This window comes from Bombus impatiens, unplaced genomic scaffold (assembly GCF_000188095.3).
Source record: "Bombus impatiens unplaced genomic scaffold, BIMP_2.2 scf_0037, whole genome shotgun sequence".
Classification (NCBI taxonomy): domain Eukaryota; kingdom Metazoa; phylum Arthropoda; class Insecta; order Hymenoptera; family Apidae; genus Bombus; species Bombus impatiens.
This window is the reverse complement of record NT_176456.1, coordinates 160,268-171,269: the sequence shown is the minus strand read 5'-3', so window position 1 is coordinate 171,269 and position 11,002 is coordinate 160,268.

Sequence of the window (11,002 nt, the reverse complement as noted above, 5' to 3'; positions counted from 1 at the left end):
ATTTCATTCTCTGCTTGTTGTTCAATCGTACATTTGTCAGGAATTAGTTTCTTTGCCGCCTATATGTGCTAAATTTAATTCACTTTCTGTAATATAAAAGCCACAAAACTCCATTTTAGCCGGGAAGATAAAATGCAAGATTTCCAAGACATTTCATCGGGAAAATCAAATTAAAAGTCACTAAGGTTAAAAAATGATCGTAGAATATTTCAAGAGTGTGTGTCTTATTATAAGCGCATTAACACTGAACTTCCGATATGCGATAGAAAGTTATTGTTACCGTCGTAGTACACGTTTGACACTGAAATTAGCTGATCCTGGCTTTGTAACGCTAATTAGAAACGGTGGTTTGACATATATCCGAGCGACATAACGCTTTAACAGAGATCACTAATAATCATCGTTGCATTATTGATACAGCAAGCCATGGTTGTAATAAACTCCAGCTTATTACTAGACGCGTGCAAAATCGATAACTTAATAACTCGATGCCCCGGTGCGATGCTTCCAGGCGATCTTATGCTATCAAGTCCCGTCCCGTCCCGTCGGCCTCAATCAAACAGCTGTCGTTTAACTATCCCTCACATCGTTTAAGTTTCGTCGTCGTTCGATAATTACGCTATTAATGTGACATGACAATCGTTTTGCGCCAAACATCGAATATTTGTATATTATATTAAGTTTCTTTTATTCATATGAAAAGTGTCATGATCGAGTTAACTGATAATGTTATGATTCATCATCTTCTTTCGTCAAGGTCATTCTTTTCGCCTTTTTCTAAGATAATAACGAATCCGAGACAAAGGAAACAACACCCTATATATACACTAAAAATAGTTTAGCCAAAATTAGCGTATAATAATAATAAATGGTAACAAAAATAGTGGAAGATATAGTTTAAAGGAATTGATAAGACTAAAAGTTTAATTATATTTTTCTACATAGAGCACGATATTTGATTTTATTTATACTTATCTAACTATACATATCTAGCTACTATCTATATAGGACTTGAAAGAATTAGAATAAGACTAAGAATTAAATGCAATAGTAAAATTTACAACACTAAATATTTCAAAGTTACCAAAATACTATCATAACTACAGGCAAACTATTTCATATCATTTTTTGCTTTACATTTACTCTTGACAAATATTAGTTACACGTTAATGTGCAATTAATTATGTCACGTGCCTTCCCCAATTATTTATTCAACGATCGAATGAAAGCCAACTATTTCACACACGCGTTTACCAATTATTTGTACTATTATTCCATACGTTCTCTCCAATTATCGATTTCAATGCTACATAATATATGAATTTCTAATAGTGTTTCAAATTTTCAATAATTATTCTGAAAGAGAGTCCAGAGCGATTGTTCCGCTTCAGAGACACGTACATCAAGAAACGCGATATTTGCGGAAAACGCAAGGATCTTCGTTTATCATACACTTGACACGTTTCGTCGGGACGAGGAACGACTCGCGAAGGAAGTTGCCGTCAATTTCCGTTGGCAGATTGTCTGACACGTTCCGCGGCGCGGCATATTGGATCGGTAACAAACAATTTTCAACATTACGGGAACACGTACCTTTATGTGTACGCAAGCGCGCGCGCTTCACCGCGTGGTTGCGTTATGAAATACCGGTGCACCCGGTTACGTCGTTATATTATGCATACACGATATAGTGCGTTGCACAATATGCCCGCGTTGCATCGTGTTGCACACGTACATACGTCTCCGCACACTGACACGCGGCTGCATACGATCCGCATAATGAAATATGACAAGAATGGAACGAACGCGACCCCCCGATGCAACGCTGTTTCTATGTACTTCTAGCTGCCGTTCAGACAAAGACAAAATAATTCACCGATTCGCTTTATTACATTATATGTCGGATAAATTTATTATCAACCACGTTGATTTATTGCCTTGTCGATTGCGAATCGATGTACCTTGCATCTTATCAGTACCACATAGTATCCTTTTTTAATTTTACCGAGATCCTTGAATTTTCGTATCACAATCTCATGTAAAAGGTTAACGCTGTTAGTTAAATGAAGTACGTGTGTCATCATATAGTAAGGTATTTATTTCGTAATTTATAACGCCATAATAAAACAGGTCTGTATACACGAAACATAATTCTCGACAATCCTCAGCTAACCATCCTTCTCGTACAAATATGTAAATCCCCTGATTTCTAATCTCTGACCTGTCGTCATCGCTATCCTTACGTCTAATAAGGCATAAAACTGCTGTATGTATATATACACGTAAGTAGCCCTGAAATAAGTCACGAACAAGCTAGAAACAAGCCACGAAAGGAACACGCTTCTCTTTCCTTTTCTTTTACTTGCTGTGCTCGTTCGTTTTCCTTTCTTATCATATTATAGCAGCACACATCGATTTAACCCTTGATCTCGTTCACCATCGTAAACCGACTATCGATCAAAAGTGTTCGACGTCGAGTTCGTTTGCACGCTCGCTCCTCCCACACATTTGCCGCTGCGATAGATATTTTGCAGACACGAATTAGCCGCGAATAAAACAAGCGATGATCGATGAGAATTGCAACGACACACATGCGTACATCCTCACACTCAGCTAGTTCGATTAAAACCATTGCAGATCTCTGTCCTTTCTATAGTGAACGATAGACGATGGAGACATCGTTTTCTGGAAACTGAGAACCAACTCGTGATAGATCTTGATATCTGGACGAACTTTGATATTTAGTTTCTTTGGAATACTTTTGTGTTATTTCGTAAGTATCTGTCGCAAGCTTTGCGTGTCGATCATCGAGATCGCGAATCAATCGCGAATGACGTGGAGCGTAATGAGTTACGTTGTAAAGATTAAGTTGTAACAATTAGGCAATTTGTTATTTTTGGTGTTCTTTAACGTTGAAGGTTTACAATCAAGTGAGTTCTCCAAGAATACGTGAATTAGAATTTTTAATTATGACGAAGAAGAAGAATTTCATTTTTCAGTCTTGCCTGCTGCAATGTGTAATGGTTTCCATAGAACAAAGAAAAGAATTTTTATGTTTCTGATAAGATGCTCAGCCATTTTTGAGCGATTAAATTGTATTAATCGTGAGACTGACCATCTTATTACTTGTCTACATAAACTATGAATCTTCTGTATTTCTCTAATCGATATTTTCGAAGAATCAAAATCAACAATTTGCATGATACAAATTACAAATTTTCGATATCAAAAACGAGGCCAACTTAAGAAAAGATATTCTAGAACCTACGGATCTTCTGGATAAAATATTTATTCAAAAACGATCTAAGTAAAAATTCTTAAACAACAGAATACATTAGCAAACCAAGCACGCCGTACCAAAAATGTATTCGCTATATCTTTACCATTATTTATTAAAATAATTACTTTCATTAATAAAATAAAATTTATTACTGTATACCATGCAAGCCATCATTAAAATTAACGATTCAAAAATTTCTTCAGAAAACACTATCGAAAAACGTACCTAAACAGCGGTCTAATGTTTGATAAAAGATCCCACGAAACCTTTCTGAGTATTTTAACGACCCTATCGCACTTAGATTCTCGAGCCACAAACGAAACGAAACAATTAGAATCGCGATCGCACACGTCGCGGTACATTTGCAGCGACCAAATTCGATTAGCTAGCGACACTTTGGGACCGATCCGTATCTCGGACACGGAAGCTTTGCCGGCTTCAGCCGTGACAGAATCAGTTCCAGAGTCTGCGGGTGTAAATTGCAGCGACTTTCGTTTCGCACGGTACATTCCGATCCCAAGGGGTCGTAGCCACCCTCGAGACCGAGGACGAGGCACGAGCTCATGGAAAAACGATTAGGACCCTTGGCGTGAGCTTTATCGCGGCCTGCGCGATTTACTACCGGTCGTTTACCAAACAGGGGAGAGACTGCCAGTCCTGGGATACGAATAAGACTTCTTTCGACGAGAATCGAAAGCAAGAACGTTCAACCAACGTTCTCCCCTGACCTGATCTCTTTCACTCTTCGCCGGGCTACAAGATGTTTTTAATTCGGATAAAAGATGAAAGAAGTTTTGAGAAGAATTTCGATATTTATGATATTGATTTAATAAATTAATGTCGGTATTTGCGGTGAAAAAGCGAAGATTTCAGGTAGAAGCATACGTGAGTTCGTGTAGAAAAGATTGCTGGGCTTGAAATATACTTTGGTACATTTGTAATGTCAATAATTAACGGAGCAAAGAGACTGAAACATATTTTTACTTGCACAATTTACGCTTCATTTCCTCCTATTTTAGATTTTATTTTTCCCCCTATTTTATTTTTATTTTCAGTTCCTCCTGGTAGAACCCCTGAAATTGTTTAGCATCTATTATATGTTTTTTCCATAAGAGAGAGATATTCTCTATTTTCTATACAAAGTGTGTAAGTTGCTTATATTAAATATTTATACACATGTCACATATATGTATGTATTAGGTTGTTCGAAAAGTGTCTTTCTTCTACAGACACGTCTTTTACAACAACGCATTTTTATACAAACATGAAACCTAATCTGTCGAGCGTTGTGATCTTTATTTTGATAGAACAATATGGATCATACGTAATTCGAAAAAATAATATAAAACGTACAATGTTGTGCATTCATTATTTCCTTATAAAACGAAAGAAATTTTTCGGACGATCTAATATATACATTATACATTGCATACATATATTACTCTATCTATTTTTTTTTAAAAGCTTTGAGTTTTTAATAACAAAATAGTTTTGAACGTAACAATAAGATTAAATGCACAAACAGAAATTAAACATGATATATTATTATCATTTACGAAATTTATAAGTCGATATACATACAGAAGTACTCATATGCCTTGAATATAGATGTGTAAAAAGTGTTTCGTGTAATTTCATCGTCTCCAATACGATACTGATACATCTCAAATGTTACATTCTTTTACAATACTATTACATGTTTAATAAACCTAAAGTGATCAGCATGTAAATGAACATAAATCCTTGCAAAAATTTGAACGAAATTAATATTCGTTTGCGTAGTTCTAATATTTTTTTTCATTCCGCGACATAATATTAATTCGAAAATAAGTAGTGTATCTTTCACACAAACAACGAAAACGAAATATTCCTTGCATTTGTGTGCTCGTAACTATATGTAGACTTGTTTCACAAGAGTGCTCACTAATAAATAGCGGTTCTGCTTCATAAATTTATCTTGCCACATTGAATACAGCCATCTAGAGGAAGCTTGCAGTGAGAGAGCGTGGATACTTAAAGAAATTGCGGTTGCAATCCTTATGATAGTAGAAAGCGGTTACGATTCATCCTCGGGCAAGGAAGAGTGCAACGAATTCGTGTTACACGAATACACGAATCTTTGTCGATGTTGGTTAAGTCGAGGACTTTGCGTTGCGGGCAAGCCCAACGAGATCTATAGGAAGCGTGGAATTTGGAAATTGCAAAAGATCGATACGAACAGCATTGAAAACGTTGAGGAAAGGAGCCTTATTCGCCATTCAAGAACGCTCGTGTTACCAGAAAAATATCGACTTCACGAAACCCCGTGAAACGTACAATTTTCATATGAGAATCGAGAATTCTTGAAAGCTAGGATGCAAAGTAGAAAATGATGTTGATTTGAAGATTTACGGATTTATCTTAACGTCGATGTGAAAACTTGCATGCAGATTGCTTCATTGTGCAGTTATTAGATTCATAGGAATTGTTAAGTATGCGGGTAAGTACTTTAAGAGATACAATCTCACATTGTGTTTTTTCAAATTGTTTTTCTTAGATTCATTCAATTTGCAATCTTTCAAAGAGAACTAGAACTGCGCGAATCTTAAACACTTTTTACACATCACAATCAAACAAAACTTTTATTATTCATTATTAGATATTTAAGCAAAATCGACCTATTTTAATATTCATTTGTTTTTATCGAGTTTCAGTTACTTTTTTACAGACATTCTTGTTCAAGCGATGACCAAGATAACAGATTAATTATTAAAAGTAATAGAAGAATAAACTTCCTAATGAAAGAAGATATTTCTTTCCACCTACATTATTAAAACAGGTAATTCTTTCCATCTTATGTGAATCCAGTGGATAATACCAAAGAATCTCTCCTACTTTATGAAGGGTATACTACTCTTACTACCCTTCAGGAGGTATACCACTTTTTTAAACGATCGTACCTTTGAATATTCCAAAATTAGCAAAATAAAGTTGATCTCATCCTTCTATCGATACGTCGTAATTAGGAGCTTTTTTCCTCTTTAAAAAAAAAAAAGAGCGACTGCTATAAAAATTGCCAGACGACCGACAGCGACCATGAAATTCATAAAACAAGCGTACGACCTACCGTCTACATCTGTTCGAAAGTTTAAGGCTGATGGTGAAGTCTAGCAGGTGGAAAATAAATGTATTCGCTGTACGTAGAGTAAAGTGAGATCAGCCAGTCGAGGGATAATGCAGGTTGATGGGAAAATTGAGTGAAGGGTTTTACGGGCGCGCTTAACAGCGAGTTACATTCGAGATTATAATGTGTTAATAGTTAGAATAACTGAAGCGTGGAAAAGCTGCAATGTATACTAGATGGATTCTATAAATAGGCAAGTTAATATCGTACTTATAATATTATATTCATCCACGAATGTTATAATTAGATATTTTACAAATTCGCATTTCGAAGAAATGCAGTCTCGACAGAGTTTTTTTTGGTTTTATTCGATTTTATTAAATATTGCAACGAAAACTCTATCTTAGATGTTTTGGACATTGTATACATTCTATAAGCACATTCTTATATTTCAATCCACGTGTGAAAAAGTGTCTTATATGATACGTCGTCGTCAAGGCGTGAAAGAAAATTTGGAACTCCCTCTGATTTCTTCTTTGATTAGATAAGGAGAAATTATATCTTCTGCTCCATTTACAAATTTATTCGTAATAATTGATGAACTTGTCCAAGAAAGTTTGGATAATAAAACGGAACCCAAGATATCTCGATATAGACATTTCACTCGATTAGCCGCTAATTTATCAGCGAGTAAATATCCCTGCATTTTCGCTCCACCTTATTAATTTCTATTGTAAACATCTTCTTAAAAGGATTTCCTGCAAAATTCTCTGGAATTTTAATTCGAAACAGGAATCCGATTCCACGTTGCAGGCGCTCAAGCAGAATCTTCAAATTTCCGTCTTCGAAATGATACTTCCAACCAGTTAACCACACTTTCACGCGAATTACTATGTACTTAGTATCGTTGCTTAACGTCATTAGCCATATTTCATTACCGACTAATTACCTCAACGCACAACCGACGCTAATCCTTCGTTTCATCTATGTATCACCATCGTTGCTAGAAAATGAAATGCGTTCGCTTTATGACACAGCAAAGCGTCCTGTATTTTTACTTCGCTATTCAGCAAATCTTCTCAGAGCAGGTCGGCCTGTAGCCCATATGCGCTACTTATTGTTAGTGAAAATTCGTTTGTTAGAGATCGGTCGTTGTTCGTTTCATCTGTAGCAAAGTATCACAAAGTCGTATCTCAAAGGGTCTTTTGGAATCTATATATTCGGTACCGAGTCCAATGGTTCTCGATACTTTGTAACGCCGAGTCTTGACCTGGCGAGATCACTTTGTTGCCAAGCTGCCGCACCTTCGACCGACGACCAACTCCTTTTGCCTCTGCTCAATGATATATCGCGTTATTGACTGAGAGTCGGTCGTCTTTAGAAATAAGCTAGTCGTTACTTATCGTCTCTAGTTTACTTGTTCATCTCTGGTCCTTATCAATCGTTTCAAACTTGAATATCGGAGCTGAAGATAAGTAGCACGGAACTCATATTTCATTAAAGATTATTTGCCACAGTAGTGGATGGTTCTTCGAGTTAGTTAGTTCTACTAGTCGGCACATCACGTGCGAACGTCAGCCAACCCTGACCCAACCCAACGATCAATAAACGACGAATAAACAATCGTTAACGCGATTGGATTTATAATGCAAACGTTGAACACATCAAAACAATTTTGAGGAATGTACAAAGTAAAATTTTTACAGTGTAATTGAACATCTGAGTCTGAAGATTACTTGATAAACGTAAATTCTTTATGCATAGAAAATCAGCGTTGCTGCAGCCTGGATGTATGAACTGCTATGTATGCACACACAACAGATACAGTGATATCGATGCAGAAACTTTTGAATACGGAATAATTTGTATAGGGTACGTTTTATTTTCGGATCTAATCCGTCCATTTTAATTTTCGTCATCTACACTGACCTGCTCTCAATATCGCCGCAAACTCAAGATACTAGAGCAGAGTGCTTGAAATTGAAGAAGAGTTACCCAAGGCCTATCAATTCTTCAACCATACCTTTCTTCTCCAATTTACATAAATCGACACAATAATTCTATCTCGGTAGATTCCAATTTCTCCCAACCTAATCTACCAATCTTCTAAAAATACACAAACTGACACAGTACCGAATTAACCTGTAGATGGTTACAGGACACTAACCGTTCACGGAAACCTCATTTTCCAACCACGACCTATGTCCGCAACCTACGGCAATTCATTATTCGCCAGTCCTATCTTATTTTCAGAAATTGGCACGAGGATAATCTGCTTTCCAGAATAAGTAACGCGTCTCGCAACTCGGCGACGCATCAGAAAGCAACGACCGCGTCGCATTGCGAAAGTGGTACACGCGCTCAGATTTCTGGTACACGCGCCGACTATCTCACATATGCGTGTACACGAGCGACGATTACGTACGATGAGCTCGCATGAAACGTACGACGATGTATCCGCGTACGTGTATGTACTGCTACTGTTACTCCGCGCTAGAATATCACCGTACATAATCTAACCGTGCAGTCCGTGCACTATAGTAAGCGAATGGTATAACATATAACTTAGACCAGGCAATATGTAGTGGATTCTCTCGCGTGCGATGATGCGGCCCCGTCCAGCCACTCCACGTGACGTACTCGTTCTGGCTAGCTTCACCGTGGGGCGTTTTCGTGGAATCCAATTTTCCAAGATTCTCGTCGCCTTAACAGGGAGAGAGAGTTTCCCTCGCTCTCTTTTTCCCCTCTCTTTCTTGCTATTATCTCTTAAGCGTGCTTGTCGCATAATGGTCTCCCTGGCCGGGTTAGAACACGGCCGCTTAGTAAACACGCCCATTTCGGAGTCGTAAATTGTCGACACAAAACTGGCAGGAGACGTCCGTAAGATCCAGCCGAAATATTGCGGATATCCTTCTTCGTGCGAGCGTTGTCTCTGTCTTTCTTACTTTTTTTTACGTTAAGTCGTGTCATTCTCCGTGTCCCTCTTTCGCACTGTCTTCTCCTTCTATGTTGAGCTTTGTGCCTGTCTTTCTCATATCTTTGCAACGTCGCTTCGTGTCTTTTCATCTCTTTTCCACTCTCCCAAGCTTTCCACGATTCCGAGAATCGTTTGAAGACGCTGGTTATACGTATGACGGAAGAGGCGATACCGAGACTGAGAATTTGTAAGTTTCGTGTAACGACTGGATTTCGATTTCGATGGTTTTAAAGGGAACGCCACGCCCGCCTTGTGGAAAAGTTGAAACGCTTGTTCTTTGAAGCGTCGGTTCAAGTTGGAATGGCGAGAACAAAGATTTTCAACGGCCCTTCGCAAGTTTCGAGTTCGCGGTCGTATTGTACTGTTCCTTGAGAGAAGTTCACGTGCAAATGGCAAGGTATTAATTGTTTTATGCCAGGAATTATTTGAATGCGGTATTCCGGTCTATAGCGCGAATTATTCAAACAAAAGGTGTTTAGATGATATGAGGATTCTGTACATTGACGAATAAGCTAAGTGCGAATTTTCGATATTTTAACGTAGAGAAGATTACAGGACTAAAATAAAAATAACTTCAATTAGAAATGAGATTTTTAGTAAAATGAGATTAAAATTTTTTTTATGAAGAATTAACATCGTCGTTAATAAGAAGACAATTGGCAGTGCGGAATATTAATAAATTCTGTAAAATCTACGCTTTATGTCCCCATATGTACTTTTCAGAAACCATACGGGATAAAATTACGTAATTAATTAATTAGTTAAAATTATCCGATCTTTTCCCCATATTAATCCTCGAATTATTCAGACATCATGATAATTAATATAATATTATTCTGATCCATTATTCTAATCAAATTGTTTCCTCCATCTGCATTCTATTAATCAAGGGAATCACAGTAGGTTACTATATTTATCATAAATACAATGCAAGTATCTACATTTCTTTGCAACATACAACATGCAAACCATTCCTTTTCCCCAAATTAACCAAACCGGAGCAATCGACCTGTACTTAAGCACATTTATCGCGTTTAATCCAATTTTTTCTAGCGCGTATCAATTGCGAAACGAAAACACAATTTTCCATCCTATTGATAGTTCGGATGTCGCGCGGTCGGCTTTCACGACCGAACATATTCGACGCATACGCTCTTTCCATATCCGATCGGACGAAACGTCGAAAGTTAGCGAAAAAGATTCGTCGGATCCCCGGACCTTCCATTTTTGTTTGCTCTCTCTATCAGCCTATTTTCCAGCCGCGCTTCACTCCCACGCTTATCTTCGACCTCGAATAATTCGAGTTATTCGTGAAGTCCGCGTGTAAAGTTTTACCTCGACTCAGCGCGTTCCCTGCACTACGTCATCGTCTAATCTACACGCGAATGCGATCGAACGATCGATAAATTCGCTTTCCAGGCAGTTCGTGACTTTTAATTCGTTTACGGGTATCGATAGCCATTGATTATGAGAAGCGATTGCAAAAGACTGACAAGCTTTCTTTTTTTTTTTTTTTTTTTTTTTTGATGTCGTCGATAACAAAACTGTAATGTTAACGAATTAATTATAACATTATAATTAGTGGCAATCTAATCTATTTTAATTTTTACCGCGTATGGAATTATAGAGGCATTAATTATAA